Source organism: Bidens hawaiensis, unplaced genomic scaffold (assembly GCF_021521415.1).
Source record: "Bidens hawaiensis isolate Kalapana, Puna unplaced genomic scaffold, B.hawaiensis_p1.1 tig00061650_1, whole genome shotgun sequence".
Lineage (NCBI taxonomy): Eukaryota > Viridiplantae > Streptophyta > Magnoliopsida > Asterales > Asteraceae > Bidens > Bidens hawaiensis.
This window is the reverse complement of record NW_027501095.1, coordinates 1094-20682: the sequence shown is the minus strand read 5'-3', so window position 1 is coordinate 20682 and position 19589 is coordinate 1094. Positions and strand designations below refer to the sequence as shown.

The 19589-nt window shown below is 32.8% G+C and overlaps 1 pseudogene across 1 annotated transcript; it reads right to left on the bottom strand.

Annotated features, from left to right (window-relative positions):
- Positions 1 to 10310: 10310 nt before the first annotated feature.
- Positions 10311 to 15527, bottom strand: LOC143603443 (cysteine-rich receptor-like protein kinase 2; annotated as a pseudogene). Its single transcript, XR_013148068.1, has 7 exons — positions 15439 to 15527; positions 13358 to 14132; positions 12754 to 12867; positions 12302 to 12652; positions 11753 to 11988; positions 11524 to 11674; positions 10311 to 10748 (listed from the first exon to the last, which is right to left on the bottom strand). The product of XR_013148068.1 is annotated as a cysteine-rich receptor-like protein kinase 2 (transcript).
- Between the last annotated feature and the right edge of the window lie 4062 nt (positions 15528 to 19589).

Sequence of the window (19589 nt, the reverse complement as noted above, 5' to 3'; positions counted from 1 at the left end):
GAAAAACCGAAACCGAACGGTTTCAAAAATCCAAAAACCAAAGTTTTGAATTTTGGTTTGGTTATAGCCCGAGCACTGAACCGCACCACGTACACTCTAATGAGAATTAATTAAAATTTAGTGAAATCTAACTAAATATTAAATTCAAAACTATAATTCCAATAAGATGATTCGAACAGGTAAAGATTGATATCATATCCGAAGACATAACAGTTAGAGCATCTCCAACGCTACATAATTCAAATGTCACACACATGCCTTGTTAGTTGCCAAACAAGATTTTTGCTCGTCTTTTAAAAACACTCATTTTCTTTTCATTGTTATCTTTTTTTCAAACAACCTTTTTATAAAAATAACATAATATATATATATATATATATATATATATAATATTTGTTGTTAGGGGGGGGGCACCTACGTTCCATCCGGCTCTGTCTAATATTTTAACATAGCCGGACAACTCCTCCAACATGGACTGGTGTCTGTCCCCGTCCAAGTTGTTGGGTTGGAGATGCTCTTGATACGATACCGTTCATCAAAGTTTGTCGGTCAATATTAATCAAATCATAACGTATCTAAGTACACAAAAATAAATTAACAGTTCGAGATAAGAGACCGTACCTTCTAAGTTCTTACTACATTTCAATCATGAAATTCAGGCAAAGTGACAATATAATATTTTCTCTTGTTGAGTTCATTGTCATGAAATGAAATGTGACAAGACACATTATATTTGTATATACATTGTACGTAGACCGGGAGCAAATAGTCAACTAAAGTACAAAACCATCCCTAAACTATACAACATTTTTCTAGTTTTTTTTTCCTACTTTTTTTCTTTTACATTATTAGTCCAAAATGAGGATTCTTTTATGTAAACCGCCCACAAGGGCGTGCACAAAACCGAAAAAATCGAATCGAAATCGAAAAAACCGAACCGAAAAAACCAAACCGTATTAGAAATCGGCGGTTCGGCTTTGAACTTTAGCAAAAACCGAAATATTGGTTTTGGTTCGGTGTTGTATTTTGTTAAAATCAAAAAAACCGAACCGAACCGAACCAAATAAACAAAAATTGAAATAATCATAGTATCTTAATCGTGAGTCCGTAACCATTAAAAGCAAAATCTACAAATAAATATTTGTTTAGTTTTTAACATATGGTTAATAACAAATATATTTGGTTTCTAGATATGATTAATAACTAGTAGTACTAGGTTTTGATTTTAAATGTGTATTTTATTAGCTTTTAACATTTGAATTCCAAATATTCAATATTTTATTAATAATTAGTTTTATTTTTTTTAAACATGACGCCCAATTTTAATATCTTGGGTTTTTTTGCCCAAAAAAGCTCGATTAGCAAAACCGAAAAAACCGCATCCAAAATCGATCCGAACCCAAAAACCGAAAAAACCGAAATAGAATGATTTTAAAAAATCATAAAACCGATAGCTTGGTTTTTGGTTCGGTTTTAATAAAAAACCGCACTGAACCGCAGCACACACACCCCTAGCCCACACTTGGGTATGTTTGGCAAAACTAGCTGGTAGCTGATAGCTGTAAGCTGGAAGCTGAAGGCTGAAGGCTAGAAGCTGAAGGCTGGAAGCTGGTAGCTGTTAGCTGTAGCTTTTTAAATATTTAGGTGTCTGGCAGAGTAGCGAAAGCTTTTAATAAAACTAGTTGGGTTCCTGCGTGGTGCGGCGGAATGGGTGCACAACCTAACATCAACCGCATAATCAGTGTCGGTACATGATTCACCTGATGACAGTGCATACATAACCTGAATGTAGACGTGTAATTCATGGAAAAGCAGTAAGCTTGTAAATGATGTCGAAAATCAAGAAACAAAGCTGAAATATACAGTAATTTCAAATAGATAATTTTTTAAACCAACATATTTTGATATGAATCCCTTTCTGAACATGCACTGTTCTAATCTGAAACATGTTCTGACCTGACCCCTTTCGACTCAAAAGCGTACCGACACGAATCGAACTAATTTAACCCTTTTTGTATCGACTCGTTCCGACCCTAATTTGGTCTTACACATGACTCAAGTTCGTCTGACTCGACTCCTAATTTGGTCTTACACATGACTCGAGCTCACCTAACTCGACTTTTTACCGATCCTACCCGATAATCACGTAGTATGTTAATTTTTTAAAGTTAAAGAAGTATAACAATATCATACTCAAATTAAAGAGAATAAAATGCTCGTTTTTATGATGTAATTTGTTTAAAAAATTATTAACGTGTGAAAAAGTTATGGCTCCTAAAAAAATTGTGGGGGTAATTAGTTTTAAATAAGAGTTGAATGTGTAACTATTATATAAATTAACAAAAGTTGATATAAGTTCAAGTACTAAACTTGTAAATTCAAATGTAAAAGCTTGTAGCTAGCTTTTTGTTGCCTTTGAAAAATGAGCTTTTTCTATCAATCTAAAAGCTTGAAGCTACTTCAACCAAACAAAGCTTTTTATTAAATATGAGCTTTTTCATAAAAGCTTAAAGCTTGTAGCTCATAAAAGCTTATAAAAGCTCCTTGCCAAACATACCCTTATCATGTCGGTCGTATGAGGTTATACATGCTGTATGACCTATCCAGAACACACCACTGTCACATCAGTTGACTTTATTAAAGTTATACGTGTTGTATAACTAGATTCTACATGCAGTTTAACTTTTGTATATCACATTAAAACAATCATGTATACCATTAATGTTCACATATCATATAGGTTCGTATAAAGCCTTTTATTTCATATGGTCTTATATGTATACCTTTTTCCACATGCCATACAAGCCGTATAAATAGATCATACAAGTGGTGTGTTAATAAGTTTGTAAAACTTATTTAGTAAATAAATAATTTCATACTAGGGTATAGACCCGCGTGACACGCGGGTAAGAGAACATGTCACTATAAATAATAAATTTAAACATACGGTCAAATTAAGATAATAGTTGTTGCTGGTTTCTTACAAAACTATTACCAAATTACATTATCTATAGATTCAAACTTAAAATTTACAATAACTTAAATTAAACCGTACCAACAAAAGACATTAACAAAACAACTAAACAGGTTCTTGATATTAAAACATCAGCAACATCTTCAAAACTTATACCAACACAAACTTCAAATTCCTAACCACCTGAAAATTTACAAAAACAATACAAAAATTCATTAAAATTAATTTAACATAACAACATGTTTAATAATTAATAACATCTAAGGATTGTTACTAAGTCTAAAAAATTGTTGTCAATATCATTCTTTTATTAAATCTATGAACAATATGTAATGTAAAGTATTAATATATTACCTTTTACTTTCTAATCGGACAACAAACTTTCGGAATAAAAATCATAATAACTTTGATAGTGTAAAAAGGTCTTTAACATCTACTACTTGTATTAAATATAACAACAATACGTAAAGAGTTATATTTTACCTTAATGTTCGTCATCAGACTCAAAATTGTCGGGAAAATCCTCATAATCACTCTCATAATTAGAACATTCTTTTAACCATTTGACCTTCGAACTAACCTCAGCTTCCAGCTCAAGATGCGCAAGTTCTTTTCTTGCATTTTATAACTTTAACACGTCAAGCTCCCTCAACATCACCAAATCATCACACGGCAATAGTTGTTTCGGCTTAAAATTCTTAAACTCTCCATTCTCAAACCAGATAACAACCTTGTTTTGATAAGGGTAAAAGAACCACTCCCTTACATGTTCATAAGGTAAAACCTCTTGATAAAGATCATGAAAGAAATGATGTAAAACATTTATCAAATTTGTTTCTTCTTCACATGGAAAATTCTTCCTAAGACCGATCTGATGTATCTGATGTTTAAACTGATTATCGAACAACATGACTGATTCAATATTATCTTTTTCTAACGTTGCTAAATTGCTAAATACAAATTGATACTTACGAAATAGTTTACAAAACCTCCAGTTCATAATCGTTGCCATTATTGGAGTTTAGGTATGTTGAAAAACTTAGTATTGTTAAAGAAGAATAAGATGAAGAGGATTAAAATGGAAAAAAAATAAAATTGATATAAGAAGTGACGGTTTTATTGTTCCAAGAAAATTAATGATGAAATCTATCTACTTATTATAATGTATAGTTAGCCTATAGTTAATAATATTTAATTAAATAGTATGATAAATATCTTAAATATTTTACATTAAATAAGAAAATATTAAAAAGGTAACTTATAAAACGAATTTTAAAAAAACAGGTTTATATCCAGAAAGTTTGTTTATAATATTAAAATTAACAAATTATTTATAATTAAATAAAAAAATGAAATATAGGATACCAAAAAAAAAATTAAACAAAACAAGTTAAGTACAAATGTTGTAAAGTATAAACAAAATAAATTACATCAGACAACCATGTAACAAATGTTTGTTTCACCTATATATATAAATTTGAATTATAATATTTAACAAATATATATACCTTAACAGAAACAGAACCAGATGATTGAAATTCCGACATAGACGCTCCCAAAGAAACAGAATTAGAATCGGTTTGTTGAAAATTAAAAGGGTAACAAAAAATTCAGTTAATGGAAATTACAATAAGTATAAAAAGAATGTAGCCTTAAATAATTACCAAACGACTATGCTGCCTTTTCTGCAATTCACTGAGAATATTTGTGTCATCAGTAAGCTTGTTTATACCGTAATCCTCCACACTGTTTCTGAAATTGAACTCTGCCACATCGATTTTAAAAGCAAATTTCTTTTCTAACAGAGAATCCAACTCTGCAGGGAATCCAGCATTTTCAACCTCATTCTGTAAAAAAAATAAAAAATAAATACTTAAAAATACAAATTGTGAACTATTATGTATAAAAATCTTTAAATTTACTAATTGAAAATTAACCTGCTTTTGAGAATCAATCAATTCAGCTGCAGTTTTGTTGATCAGCATTTTAGCATCTCTATCGAAGAGAGTCAACGACACCACACCAGTCGAATCTTGAACCCTTATCTTTATCTTGAATCTATATAAATTTTAAATTAGGTTACTACAAACAAAAATAGAATATTGAATATTTTGTAAATAAATATTTGAATTTGATTTCACTAATTACCTAGGTGTAGGAACAACACCTAACACATTGCATCTAACTGTTTTGCATTCATATTCAGTTACCCCCTCACCAACATTTTCCATTAGTTTACGGCTACAAGTATTACACCCAATGTAATACCACTATGTATCTGGACATATGGCCTTAATTGTACCAAGGATAATGATATTCTTAGGCTACAATAGAAAAAAAAACAAATTATGCAATGTAATGGTTTAAATAGTAAATTTAATAATTAACTTACAAATATAATGGTACAAATATCACAAATGTTAAACAAATCTGTAGCTTTCAAAAACTCATCATCAACAGAAGAGAGCATCTTGACTGGAATCGGCTTACGAATAGAGACATCAATGGCAATCAGCATTTCGGCCAAACTACATATATAAAATTTACACATTTAATACAAAGTATAAGGGCTAAAATTTAAATAACCAAATCTAATATATCAAAGAAAATAAAGTAAATAAAGAAAACAAAATAATGTACCTGTTTTTGTATTCTTCAATCTCAAATAAGTAGTCATTAATGAACAAACGGCTAACATTAGATCCAAAAGAATTGGACACATAGACTTTCTCTACAAAAATAGAATATTAATGAATAATATATTAGATTAAGTTAGATTAAGGTGTCATGCTTCTATTTCAATTAACTTGAAAACACTAAATACTATTACCTTTACCATCAGAACCAGTGTAATACTTAACCCTACCAAATTGGAGAACAATAACGGCATGTGGTTCATCAAAATGATCAACGACATATTTAGAGAGCTCGGAAGCATAATGATCCCATAGCGTGAGATACACATAGTTTCCACTAAAATATAAATAAGTGTTCAGAATCAAGATAATGTAAGTTAACAAAATTATTTAAATAAAATATCTATAAACAGTGGTACCTTAAATCACATAACTCCATTGTACGCTTGTTTTTGTCTTTGACGTTTGAAACATTCGTCTTAAAAACATGAACCACATGACCAATTATATCCAAAAGAAAGAATTAAATAAATTAAGTCAAACATTAACTGGAAATCTATGGATAAATTGAATAAATAATTTCTTTGAATAGTAATAGCAATTTACCAATTGTGGACTTCAAAGAAATTTGTTTATTGATTACTGATTCAAATGAAATCATTTTGAATCCAAACAGGCGACCTTCAAAATCTTGGCATGGATTAACATGAGTGTTTGGTCCAAACACTAATTTGTTGGGAGAATCAATAACTCTGTAGTTTGATCCATTTAGACCAACGCTAGGATTAACAATAGTAAGAGTAGAGCTTTCCTTTAAGAATCTTTTGAATCGAAAGATATCCTGTTTGTAAACGATGGCTTGGATTCGATTCTCTTGTCATTAAAGATATAAGTATTGATTTAATGATATAATGTAGAAAGTATAACATCATCATCATCATCATCGTACTCAGTATATCCCACCAATAGCAAAGCTATAGTAGGGTCTGAGGAGGGTAAGATGTAGACAGCCTTACCTCTACCCCATAAGGATAGAGAGGCTGCTTCCGGTGAGACCCCCGGCTCGATAGTAGTTTTGCATCAAGCCTTGGACATAAGGCACATAGCACTCAATCATCGGGACACCGGCTGATCGGTGCATGTACCCTTGTCTTTCGGCTATCAACGCCACTACATGATGTCTGATTAACCGTCCGTCACTTTTAACGTTATTTTCACGAGATTAGTAAAATAACGTCAAAATTAGTGCAATTTCACTTTTGCCCACCCGAGGGTTAAAGTGAAATTGCACTAATTTTGACGTTATTTTACTAATCTCGTGAAAATAACGTTAAAAGTGACGGACGGTTAATCAGGCATCATGTAGTGGCGTTGATAGCGTAGAAAGTATAACATATATACAGATTTATAAATACAGTGTTACCTCTTCATCCATTAAAACCATCTCCATCAAAAAATCCTCGTTGACATTCTTGTCATCTTTGATACTCCAAAGCCTCAGAACTCTAACCTTAAGAGTTGATGTTGATGTTTTGAGAACATCAACTTCATTTAGCATGGTAAAGGTCTGAGCTTCCATTGACATATGCTTAAAATGAAATATAAAACAGTTAAATAAAGTGGCAGAAAACTAAAAACAATTATCAAAAGTGTAGAAGCTTACATGATAAAGAAAATACGAATGGGATAAAATGAATATGATTATGAAAAATGAATATGTGATCACATATTATATAGTAGAATGTAGAGAGGTTTAATTTTGTTAAACATATTATGTATAGAATGTTTATTAAAATATAATCGAATATAATCAACCGTATTATATTAAATTATAATATCCAAAAATAACTTATTGATTCTAAAAATATAAACGTTTTTTAAAGAAATTAGAATTTGAATATAATCATACAGTTCATATATTCGAAAGAAAATATTCCAAAAATAAGTTATTGTTTCTTAATATAATACTGCCTCCGTCCCATTATAAGTGTCATAGTTTAACTTTTCAAGTCATTCTTTTGCAACCTTGACCATAAATATTTTTGTTCGTTTCATATAATACTTGATGAAAATTATATCAATGTAAAATACATTTAAAATTCAATCCATTCATATATTTTACATCAAGTATTATATAACACAAACAAAAATATTGTTGGTCAAAGTTAATCAAGAAAGACTTTAAAAATCAAACTAGGACACTTATAATGGGACGGAGGGAGTATCAAATACGGTTATTTTAGTCAAAAACTTTAAAAATTAAATATCAAAATAAATAAAGAACATTCAATTCGTAAATTATTTATTTAAATACGGTTATTTTAGTCAAAACTTTCAAAATTTATGAGTTGAAAAGTAAGTCAAAACGTAAAGTAATCTTGGAATTAGTTAGGTACATTAATTTTGTAATAAATCATTGAATAAATTATTTTTGGAACATGAATATTCTAATTTAATATGTAATTTAAAATTTAATTATATACTAAATTGCAGGAAAAAAAATCAAATAGTGAACGGAAATTGATCGACAATTATAACATAAATTGGAAAATCACCGGAAACCAAATAAGAATACAATTATGACAGTTGACTACAGAAAATATTTTGAAATTGCCCGCAAATTAAATATTTAATTGGCCGGAATAAAATGAAAATCTAAACGGAAATTGGTCGGAAATAAAAACATAAATAACAAAGTGGCTGGAAAACAATGAAGAGTTCAATTATGATTGTTGACTAAAGAAAATAATATAAAATTGACCGTAAAATTTATTTTAAGATAAGGTTATGTTATAAAAATTAATTATGAACAACTTCATCGTTTGGCCGGAATATATTCATCGGATGTTATTATAATAATTAAGAATCCAAAGGTGAAAAAATCGTCTGTTAATTACCTTTATCATGTTGACCGGATAATCGATCTGTTATAAGAAGCATCAATTGCGAGAAAAAACCTTATCGCATCTGGTATGACAAACCATGAATTGAACGGAAACCAAACGATTGTAGACCTTTCCAAAGGTTGAATTGAAGAAAAACATGGTGAATAACGGAGAAGGCGGAATACGACGGCCGGAATTAGTGTAGAATAGTAGCGGCGTATTAGGTTTAGCTAAGTTTGGTATGTTCGTATAGAGATTAGAGAGAAAAATGAGTGGTTGGATTGTTTGTGGATTATGGAAAATGGACCGGTTTTTTTATAGGGTTTTGTGGTTAAGATGACAAATGGCACAATATTAGACAATCTTATAATGGAAATAAGATGACATGGAAGTCTAGGTGGACACCCTAGGAGGACATGTGGAAGCATTGTGTTGATTTAATAGATTAGTAAGATTAGTTAATAATTTAATAAATTAAAGGTTAAAATCTGGTTTTGGCAAAAGTTTAGATTGCGGTCTTAAGTAGTTGTGACTGTGATGGACCATTAATGTAAATGTATAGTCAAACACTCAAACATAAAACTTTTCTATTTTAGATGTTTAATGGTTCATTGTCAATTGTGGGCCAATCAGTTTGGATTTTGTAGACCTTGTCTTTTGGGCTTGTTCTAGTGTGTCATTAGGGCTATTCACGAGCCGAGCTGAACCGAACGAAGGATTGCTCGTTGCTTGGCTTGTTTACAATTGAACCGAACTCTGAACAGCTGAAATTTGAACCGAGCGAAAATTGAATCGACCATGTTTTGATCGAACATCTAGCGATTTTCGAGCATTATTTTATTTCTTTTTCATTTTAAAATTTTCAATAAAAAACAAGTTTGAAGGTTGTAAATAATATATTTTGTAAACAAATTAGTAATTTTTGGACAAACGTGTAATAGCTTATAAATTTTTACGAGAAAGAAGTTTTAAGTGAGATAAAATGAACATGCAAACAAACTTCTAGTATTCTGAAAATTTGACGCGAACAAATGGTACTATAAAATTGACGGAATAGGAAAAATTTTAAAGGGTTAAAAAATTGTATACTTATATTAATTTATGTGTTTTTTCTATATATTTATATATTTGTTCCTATATAGTTATATAAAAAATAACTTAAAAGTATTCGAGCCGAACCGAAAAGAACAGACCTTTGCTCCCTGCTTGGTTCATTTACAAAATGAACAGAGCAGAGCGGCTCGTGACAATCAAGCGAAAAAACGAGCGAGAAATTTCTGAACGAGCAACGAGCGAGTTCGAGTGACAGGTGTTTTGAACGGCCTATTTGTCATTAAGACTTTTGGGCTTGTTCCAGTTTGCCCTGAAGACTTTTAGGGCTTGTGGGGTTGTTCAAGTCTGTCATTAAGACCTTTGGGGTCTTTTAGTTTATAGACCAAAGTTTTTCGGATTTCTAACGGCCATTTTGATTAGCGACGGGCCACTTGTCTACCTATAACCTAATCACCTACATTCCTCAAGTATGGAGCCGTGGGGTGCTAGGCTGGCACGAGCCGAAGGGAAGCTCATGCATCAATCCACTCCATTAGTCCCGACGTGGAGGCCGGAGACCACCCTCATGAAACTTTTCATTATTATTATTATTATTATGAAATTAATAATAATAATAATAATAATAATAATAATAATAATAATATTGTTGGACATAGAATGTAACCTTCATGTAAAGTATCTATCTATTTTTACTTCCACTCTATGCATTATGAAACTTTAGAATGTCACTGTCCTTTTACACAATCTCATAAAACAATATGTATACAAATCAAAATCTGATATATATACCAAAAAATTCTAACCTTCCTTCAATTCTTCCATCTCTTTGCTACCATTGATTTTGATAACAAAATAATGTCAACGCGGGAAGAAATGACTATTATCGACAGTAGCAACTGAGCCAGAACTGTCACTGTAAGCATAAGTATTTGATTTGTGTGTGATGTCACTGAGCTCCATAGTTTTCTCGTCTATAAAAGGCGGATTAGAAGGCAAGGGTAAAGGTTCATCATCTTTTGCTAACATTTTGAGTACAGTTGACATCGATGGTCTTAAATGTGGAGCTTCTTGAGTGCATAGAAGTCCTACTTGTACCACTTTTATCGCTTCTTTTTGGAAGTTGATGTTCGGATAAATATGCATCATTAAGTTCGGGTCGAATATTTGCTCCACTTTGTTTTGCTGGAAATGATACCACGCCTGTTGTATCCATAAATAACACAAACAGTTAATATCTTTGCATGCTTTAGTAGGTCAGCATGTACAACCGTTAGGCATTAAGACGTTGAAGTGATAGCATTATGCCGAACTCGTTTATGTCACTTCCGACCATAAAAGCTTGATGTAAGGGTATTTTTGTCATTTAATAATTTTCCAGCAAGTTGTCAACGAGCATTGCATAGAATTTTAAGAAAAATATGGAAATTTAGAATTTTATTTAACAATATCCAAAAAGAAAAATATATATTTTTTATTAAACATGTCATCTTTGTGTCAACTTGCATACTCATGCCGTGTTAAGGTTCGTGTAAAAATTCCAGTTCGTGCCAGGTTAAACCCGTGAATCCACTCATATTTTCCATCTTTTGCAATCCATTAATTTCATTCAAAACATTTTTGTCATTTTACAATTCTAGAAGTGTCAAAAAGCTTTTAAGTTAGAGGTATTTTTGTCATTTAACAATTTTCCATCAAGTTTTAACAAGCACTGCTCAGAATTTTAAAATAATATGCAAATTTAAAATTTTAAAGTATTATTATCCAAATGTAAATAATTAATTTCTTTTAGGTTAAACTAGTCGAGTTTATGTCAACCACGAATACATGTATAGTGTTCAGGTACAAGTCGAGTTCAACCTGTGAACACGAGCCATGTAGCAGCCTCCGTAGTCTATAATGTTGTATTGATTGATATATGAGTGGCCTTAACATAAAATGTTAAAAGTTCTAAAAATAAAGGAAGTGTTACACTTACAATAGCAACTAAGCTGTCAGTATATTCTGTAGTTTTGCTTCTGTTGTTTTCCATTCCAGTAACCACTTCAAGAATTAGTACACCAAAACTGTAAACATCCGCCTTTTCGGTTAACTGACCATGCGCTAAGTACTCCGGAGCCATATATCCTCTATTAATATTCATAACAAAGTGAACAAATTAGCTTATTATTTAAAACTTTAATAAAAGTAAATAAATTACTACTTACAATGTTCCTGCAATGGCAGTGCTGATATGACTCTTATCATCTTGAAACGATCTCGCCAACCCAAAATCAGCTATTTTAGCACGAAGCCTCAAGTCTAATAAGATATTAGAAGCTTTAATATCTCTATGAATAATCCGACATTTGTTGTTCTCGTGGAGGTAAACGAGACCTTCCGCAGGTACCAATAATAATCTCAAATCTCTTCTCCCAGTTTAAGGCCTTCCCTTTTGTTGCATCTACAAAAATTTATAAATTCACATATGAAAATAATATAATTAGCCAGATAAAGAAGTCAAATTGAATTTTAATAATCCCACTTTTTTACAGTTGGTCAATGGTGATCTCACATTAAAAATAGCTGCCACCGGTCCCACATTTCACACTAATTGTTTTCATTAGACCTCTCCATGAAAATAATTAGTGTGAAAGGTGGGACCGGTGACAGCTATTTTCTAAAGTAGGATTATTATCGGTCAATTGTAAAAAGATGGGTTATTAAAATCCAATTTTCCGATAAAAATGACAATAACTTATGAATATTTAACTTACCAAAAATGAAGCGATCGAGGCTCATGTTGGGTAGATATTCGTATACAAGAATGCTTTCGGGTCCTGAACAGCTGCAGCCTAACAACCTAACAAGGTTTTTATGTTCAACACTGCTAATCATGTTAACTTCATTATAAAAGTCAACGGCTCGGAATTTGTTGTTGAAATAAAGTCTCTTGACCGCGATCTCTCTTCCATCTAGAAGAACTCCCTTGTAGACGGTCCCAAATCCTCCTTGTCCGAGCTTATTAGACTCGTCCCAGTTATCCGTGGCTTTTTCGACAGTGGAGTATTTAAAGTTCAAGCTACTATCATTAAGCACCTTTGACAGTTTCTTGGCATCATAAGATCCTGAAATATTAACCAACCATTGACTTAAATACTACATTTTATGTATGTTGTTACTAATGGTTTAAAAAGGTGACATTATGTTGTATGATGGCTTTTTATACCTTTTCTCTTCTTCTGTATATATCGTTGTTTGCGGATATACAAAACAGCCATCAATGCAACGGTTAAAACCACTAGAGAACTAACAACCGAAACAACAATAGCTATTATCTTCCCTACAAAACAGATGAACCAAAAAATCTATTAGAGCAAGTTGACATGTAAATAGAGGTGTAAACGGTCCATGATGCTCCTTAGTTACTCAACATTATCTTGTTAGAAGCTCGAATTGAGCCGAGCTTCACTTATCAAGCTCACTTACACTCACGAGTCTAGACGAGCCTTTTTAGTATATAATTTAAAAAATACTAAATAAATATATATTTACATAGTATTTATTATTACATATAGTTCTATAATTAAAATGTATATGTTATAATAAAAACGCTACTTATATATTGGTTAATTAAGTGTAAGAACACCAACAAAGACCTTGTTCGCTCATTTGTGTCCGTGAACATTCAGTAATTTGTTCGTTCATGTTCCTTCTTTTACGTATAAGTAAACTAATAAATATTTAATAAACAAGCTGAGTTTGAGCTTGAAAAACTAGCTCGAGCTTCATAAATAAAGCTTGAAACAAGCCGAGTCAAGCTCTGATCTTACCTCTATTGCTGGAGCGGCTGTTGACCGGTACAGGGTTAAGAAAATCCATATCCGAATACCTCATAAAACACCCCGTGTTCAACACACGGCCCTCAGACCACAGCCCACATTTAGTTATCATTCTAGACGCGTTCTCCAAACACTTTTGACAAGACCTCGGGCTCAAAGTCCTCCAACACTGCGCCAACACATACACCGACTCATTCCCATTAGCCACCATCATATTCACCCGAGCAAAGAAATCACTATCTCTAGCAGCATTCGTTGCAGCACTTAACACAGCCTGTTTCACCGTACCTTGAAACTTAATATTTTTTCTTGTTGCATTCCCACAAACATGCATGTCACGAGGCCCGGTATACTCATGATAAAAGCTATAATTCTGCACGCGCATAAAACACCCGTCGAGGTAAATTCGTGCACCATTGTTTGGGAAGCAAGTGGGAAGCACGGTTCGGGCTTCTGAGTAGCATAATGTGCAGTCTTCTGAAGAGAGATCACCGTAGCATTGGGCCAGGCCGTAGTTACTGTCGGCCCCGGTTCCCACAAGTGCAGTTCCATTCAAGGAACTGCGCATTTGGGCGCTGATTATCGTCATCATGTTAACAAAGTTTGGGATGAAAAGTGTCAAGTTGTTTTCTCTTTGGTGGTCACAAGTGATGTTGATTATTTGGGATCTGCCTTCACCTTGTGTTCTTGATACTGCTTGTAATATTATTATTATTAGAGTAATGAGGATTGTAGTTGTATGTGGTGATGCCTCCATTTTCTAAGGCTGTACATGAAAAAGGAATTTAAATCATTTTGATTTAAGTACAAGAAAAATGTGAAAAAAATTATATAAACAGAAATATGTGGAAGTTTGTGAGAAGTTGTGCATGGCAGCATGGGTCAGTTTTGAGCTTAAACCGAGCCAAAACTAATGATTAGGTTTTTTGGGCTCGGACTTTTGTTGATTTGATGTTTGGGCTTGTAATATTTTAGCTTGAAAATTTTGGCTCAAAATATCAAAGTTGGGCCTATAGAGTTTTGAATTAATTTTTTTAATTAATTATTAATGATTTTGGGTGTGAAACTCAAAAATAATGAATTTTGGTCATACATCAAAATATAAATATTCAGACAAGTTTCGTGTGGTTTGGTTTCTCAGAGAAATTCGGTCTGCTTTCAGAGCGAAAAATAACAAAAACCAAACTGTAGTTTTCGGTTAAAAAGCCCGAACTGTCGGTTCATGCATTCACTAGTTGGCCAAAAATATCTTATCTAGTCTCTATGACTTATAAATAGAATTAGTAGATTCGTGAGTTAGCAATTTAAAAGATGAAACATACACGAAATCTATTTTAAATATATTAGAGAACCTATATGATTGATTCAAGGGATTAAGGAAAAAAATCTACAATAAGTTATAATTACTAGGAATCCAGCAAATGAAGGGAAATCAGAATTTGACTAAAAATTATGCATAAAGAATTCTTAAGTTAATCTCTGATTTTTCTTCATCTGCTGGTTTCACTAGAGTAAATATTATCAAAACCAATATTATGTTACAGTATATATATATATATGTTTTCCTAACAAAAAGAATTACTAACTGGTTTGAAAAATGTAATATATAAAGTCAACAATATTGTTTTTTTTCTTCAAATAAAGTCAACAAAACCAACAATAATATAGCAAATAAAGTCAAAAATAGGCACCGACAATAACATACCACCATCATAATTAAATTTTCAAATAACCTTGCTTTTACCAAACACATCTTGTACTAAACTCCAAATATAAAAGATTTTAATACGGGAGTAAATGTAGATACACGACTGTCTTGTCGCGTTTGAAATAAGTTTTTATACATAACGATCAATAATAAACATTATAAAAAAACATAGTAAGAAAATTTGTAAAAGTACAAAATAAAAAAACAACACCCGGGACTTAGTTCAAGTCCAAACAAAATACGAGCGAATAATTGAGAGTAAAAGTACAAAATATAACAATAGCACCTTTGATACACGCGCTTGATGTAAAAGATTTTTTGGTCCGAATAAAAAGACAAAAGTTGTCCAAGTTATCATTCTTACCTCGTTCTGGTGTCTAGGAAGACTCGTGATGAGTTGATTTATAAACACAGACCAACCTCTTTAGTAAGAATGGTGGAAGAAGTTAAATTTGAGATTTCCTTTTTAAATCACCAGTACTAATTCAAAGGATGTACATTATATATAGTTTTGTTAGACCATGTGTAGTCGTAAAGCTCCACATCCAGGGGTTATGCGCCACGTGGCGCCCAGTCAGAGTTATGGTTTTATATAAAGTTGGCATAACTTAGAGGGGGGCGGTGTTTCCATAAAGTGTAGTCATAAAGTTGGCATAACTTGGAGAGGGGCGGTGTTTCCAGAGTTATACATGGTGCCATTCCAGCGTTGTATATAAAACGCAGGTGAATTTGACTTCAACATAACGCAGGGGGCGGTGTACCCCCGCGTTATAGCTCAAATCGCAGGTGGCAAAGCCACCACCACACGTGGTCTTAGTCATTAAAAAACGGTTGTGACAAAAGAATGTCTACTTTCATAATAATAAAGTGTAATAATATCGACTTTGGTATTAGTTATGACATGTGACATGTGTGAATTCTAAGTACTATTTGTTGTTGACTTAATGCTTATCTATTTTAGGTGCAACTAGTTTATGTGTAATAATTGATATCATAATGTGTGACGTGTCTTGCAATTAAATTTGTGGCCCGTGTTATTGAATATTGGATTACGTGATGTATAAAGTAATGGCCGACGATTGAAATCGTAATACATTATGCTTCACACTTCAACTACCATATTTGATTATCTAAAGGTTGTGGGACATGTAATATAACATCTAGCAATCAATAGGTGTGACATGTACAAACTTATATATTACATAAAGATGTGTGCTAAATAAACTTACCTGGTTGATCGAATTTGGAAAATTATGTTATGGATTTGATGCATTCGTGATTTAACAACCATTGGATTAAACATGTCATTTAAAAAAAATATGAATTAATTTGTAAATATAATGGTTGGTCATGTAAAGCATATGTTGTTTGTTATTATTCAGTTTGAAATCGAATAAATCGAAATTCGAATCAATTATCTGGTTTTTTAATTCAATTTTAAACCAAACGAACTGTAATTTAATTCCAGGTTTCAAAAAAATTGAATACGAAATAATCGAATAACAATAATGGTTATTTAATGGTTATTTAAGTTTTATTGCTTAGTCCGCTTAATTCAATTAATTCAATAATAAATAATGGTAAAATATGTTTATAAAAATAATTACAAAATGATTAAATTAATAAAAAAATATTTTTCGATTTATTAGTAGTGTTATCGCATTGGCCAACCTGACGTGAACCTGAACACGACCCAAAAAACTGAGAAAAGACACGAGAACCCACAACCTGCATATTCACCAGTATACCAAAACCCTGCCCGTTAGCTAAACGGGTTCATAGCTTCAAGTCCTCAACCAGAAACTGACCCGAACCCATTTATACCAAACCCAAACCCAAACCCGTGAAACTCGTGTCATGTTCGCATCGGGTCGAAAATTCACAGCAAATAACTCCATAACACCTCTCAGTTTTGATCAAATCAATAACATCAAACCAAAACTCATTGATTAACATCATAAACATATATATAAACATATATATAACTCAACAAACTAACAATAACAGAATGAACATACCTTTTGACTACATTTGAATCATCAAGCTCTCATTTGATTCTGGAACTTGTGGTGTTCTTGATTATAATAATGGTGTAAGTGTTGGTGAGATATATATATCTATATATAGAGTGAGTCAACCACAAGAGAAGTGGAAGACTAAGCGATTGATGGATCAAGTTAAAGGTAAACGATAACTACGCAATAAGCAAATGAGTTAAGGAGAACTAGAAGCCGGTCTTTATGGAATTCAGTATTTGTGTGGTGCCCACTTTAAAAAATGTTACAAAACTGTCCCTAGATGTACACCATTTTGCACTTTCTTAATGTTTTCTTTTAGGGGTTTTTTAGATACACCATGGGGTGTTTCCTAAACACCCACCCACTAAGCCGCGGATCGGCTGATCCGCCGCATATGGGTTGGTGTTTTGAAAACTTGTGTTTTTTTTTTTGTCATTTGATGTCTTTTTTTGTTATTTTATTATGTTTTTGTCTTTTTGTTGTCTTTTGTTTTATTTATTTTCTTTTGTTTGGTTTGTTTTTTTGTGGCTCGGGTGTAACCGTTTCTTGATCGGTTTTGGAAGGTGATAACGAAAAAACAATTTTGTATGTCGGGTGTAAAAGGAACGAGATTTATATAATAATGACTTATGTGTGTTTTCTTTTTTTGTATGTCGGGTGTAACAGATTTTTGATCGGTTTTAAAGTAATAGCGAATCAACAATTTTAAAATTGAAAACGAACAAAATAAGCATAACGCATAACCAGATTTATAAAATAATAATAATTATTACATTACGAGTTCGAAAAAAAAAACAAACGAGTTCGGGAATAAGTAACAACATACATAAAACAAATCTAAAATGCGGCACTACCCGCGTCGTCATCGCTCCCCTCCTCATCGAAACGTGGCGCTGGTACCATGTACTGGGCTCCATGCTGCTGGGCAGACATATAACCAACCATCCAGGTCATGTGACCGCGTATCTGTGACACGTGACGCTTTAGTCTCCGTAGCCGGGAGTCAGTGGCCGGATCCAAACGCACGGCGCGATGTGTACGCGGAACGTGCTGCGGGTGCTGATGCGGTGGCTGTTATGAACACGATAAGTTAACGTTAATAAGACGAAGATACAAAAAAAAATTAAACGATAAAATATAACGTACCTGATCATCGTCGTCATCGCCGTCAACCTCGGGGCCCTGAATATCCACCTCCGGCTCCTCAATTGGCGGAGGCTCAACAAGTGGGACCTCTTCGTATGGGGGAGAATCGAAATTAGTGACCAGGTGATACCGGCGGTTAATCTTTTTGACGATTTGCATGCCTTGTGCCCGTCCACGGTCCAGCTCTCGCGGCGGAAGCGGCGGCTGAATGGGTAGGGGTCTTGCAGTCGGTTCCCGTAGCCCAAAGAAATCGCAATCCGCGTAACGAATGTGCCACCGACCAATTTCCCGCGGCCCTGTCTGTGCCAGTGATGTGCTAAAAACAGTCAATAAATATTAACTAAATTAAACAAGTGTACCGGCAAGTGTACCAATCAATTTTCTTTTGTTTGATGATAAATATTATTTTCTTTTGTTTGGTTCAGTCAAACCCGTAACCCAAACCCGTAACCCAAACCCGTTTGGTTCAGTCAAACCCGTAACCCAAACCCGTAACCCAAACCCGTTTCATCATCAAACCCTAAACCCAAACCCGTTTTCTGACCATCCCGTAACCCAAACCCGTTTCATAATCAAACCCGTAACCCAAGCCCGTTTTCTAACCATCCCTTAAACCAAACCCGTTTGATTATCAACCCCTAAATCCAAACCCTTAAATCAACCAGTTTGATTAACAAACCGTAAACCAAACCCGAATCCAAACCCTTAAATCAACCAGTTTTCAATTTTTAATCCAAACCCGATAGGTATGCTCAAACCCTAACCCTTAATCTAAATGAACACCTATATCAAAATAGAGTAAAACAGAAGTATCATAGTTACATTATTGTTGCCGGGTTGGAGTTGGTGTTGTTAAAGAAAGACAAAGTTCGGGACTTCGGGGGACGGCGAGTTAGGTTTTGTGTTTGAAATGTGGTGTTGTTTGAGTTTGAATGTGTAACCTGATGGGGGACGGCGAGTTAGGGTTGGTTTTACTTCGATCCGCTGCTGATTGCACGATCCGCCGCTTAGTAGTATATATATATTTTTTTATTTAACTATCAAAGGTATAAATAAATTTTATATCAAATAATATTATATACTCATAATATATAAACGGATTTATACTAATAAAAACACAAATTTGATATAGAACCAATACTAAATTACAAATTTGAATATATAAATGGATTTAAACTAATAACAACACAAATTTTATATTAAACCAATAATAAATTACAAATTTGAATAAATACATCAAAAGACACTGAATATTACATCAAATTCTATACAGAGACTAATTTCTAAGATCATCATTCTGATAAGCACTCCAAAAATAGCATCAACACAACAGCTCTTTGCCGCGGCTCTC